The sequence below is a fragment of the Elephantulus edwardii genome, unplaced genomic scaffold (assembly GCF_000299155.1).
Source record: "Elephantulus edwardii isolate Elephantulus edwardi_28Jun2011 unplaced genomic scaffold, EleEdw1.0 scaffold00156, whole genome shotgun sequence".
In the NCBI taxonomy this organism is placed as follows: Eukaryota; Metazoa; Chordata; class Mammalia; order Macroscelidea; family Macroscelididae; genus Elephantulus; species Elephantulus edwardii.
In genome coordinates this window covers 1,225,000-1,227,178 of record NW_006399906.1, presented here as the reverse complement: position 1 = coordinate 1,227,178, position 2,179 = coordinate 1,225,000, and positions in this window count along the sequence as shown.

Genomic DNA, 2,179 nt, shown 5'->3' with positions numbered 1-2,179 from the left:
ATTAGCACAATCAATTGTTTTAGGATTCCCATTCTTCTCAGAGTCAGCCATAGTTTGTTGTGACCCACACAATCAAAAACCTTTTCATAGTCAAAAAAACATAGATAGACTTTCCTCTGTGGTATTCTCTGCTTTCAGATAAGATCCATGTAACATTAGCTATAATATCCCTAGTACTGTGGCCTCCTCTAAACCCAAGCTGCACATCTGGCAGTTTTCTTTAGAAGTGTTGCTTCAGTCATTTTTTATCATTTTCAGCAGAATATTGCTTGCATGTGATAGTAATGATATTGTTTGATAATTTCTGCACTCTGTCGGGTCACCTTTCTTTGGACTGGGAACAAATAACAATCATGTAAGTATAATTAAATGTTCTGGAATTTACATTATTCTCAATATTAACCATAGTTTATTATGATTCACATAAATTAAGATACATTTTTGTTGTTGTTGATTGCTGGCTAATTTAGCATGTCTTATAGTGGCCCTATGAACAAAAGACCTGAAGTCTTTCTATAACTATTGTTATTTCTCAAAGTTTATAGAGTTTCCAGAGACATGTCATTTAGAAAGTGGATGCCACTCCTGTTCCAATAAGATAAACTAGGAAGACAGAATCACTGTACCAGAAAAAAATTGATTGACACTGAAGAATTTCAAGATGTACCATATGAACAGGAGACAACGGTAATGAAGCTGGAAGTGGAAGCTGCATTGAAGGCATTGGCAAAAAGTAAAGCCTCAGGAATCAGTGAGATATCAATTGAATTGTTTCAATTAAACAGCGCATTCTTGGTTGTGCTCACCAGTCTATACCAGGAAATTTGGAGGACAGCTATCTGGCCAATGGATTGGAAGAGGTCCATATTTGTTCCCATTCCCAAGAAAGGTGACCTAACTGAATGTGCAACTATCAAACAATATCATTAATATCACATGCAAGCAAAATACTGCTGGATATCATTAAAAAATGCCTAGAACAGTACATAGATACATAGAGAAGAGCCAGAATTTCAAGGAGGATTTAGAAGAGGTCATGGCCCCAGAGACTTTATTGGTTATGTCAGATGGATCCTGGATGAAAGTAGAGAATACCAGAAGAATGTCTATTTGTGCTTTATTGACAATGTAAAGGCTTTTGACTGTATGGATCATAACAAGTTGTGGCTGACATTGAGAAAATGGGAATTCCAGAATCCCAGAGCACTTAATTGTACTCATTTGAAATCTATACCTGAACCAGAAGGCTGTTGTGTGAACAGAGCAGGGGAACACTACATGGTTTAAAATTCACAAGGGAGTGTGTCAGGGTTGTATTCTTTCTCCATACCTATTTAATCTGTATTCTAAGCAAATTATTCAAGAAGTTGGACTCTATGAAAAGGAGTATGCCATCAGGATTGGAAGAAGACTCATCAATAACCTGCATTATGCAGATGACACAACCTTGCTTGCTGAAAATAAGAAGGATTTGAAGCACTTGTTTCAGAAGATCAAGGAATGCAGCCTTAGGTACGGATTGCCTCTCAATGCCAAGAAAACAAAGATTCTTACCACTGGACCAATAGACAACATCATGACCAATGAAGAAGAGATTGAAACTGTCAACAGCTTCATCTTGCTTGGATCCACAATTAGCACCCTTAATACTAGCAGTCAGGAAATCAGGGGATGTATTTCACTGGGAAAATCTGCAGTTAGGGACATCTCCAAAATATTGAGGAGTAGTAATGAAATTTGAGGACAAAGGTGCATCTGATTAAGGCCGTAGTCTTTCTGATCGCTTGCTATGCATCTGAGAACTGGACAGTGAATAAGGATGACAGAAAAATTGCTGCCTTGGAGCTGTGGTGCTGGAGAAGAGCGTTGAGCATCCCATAGATGGCCAGACAAGCAAACAAATATGGGTGTCGTGATAGGGTGCAGCCAGAATGCTCTTTGGATGCAAGAATGATGTGGCTTTGTCTCACATACTTTGGGCATGTTTCTATAGGAGGGACTATTCCTTGGAGCAGGACAAGATACTAGAAGGGTGGAGGGTTAGCGAAGGAGAGGAAGACCCTTGACCAGGCGCATTGATGTAGTGACTGCCTCAATGGGCTCCAATGTACTGGGAAGTGTCAGGATGATGCAGGATATAACAGGGTTCAGATCTTTTGTTCATAGGGTCGCTATGAGT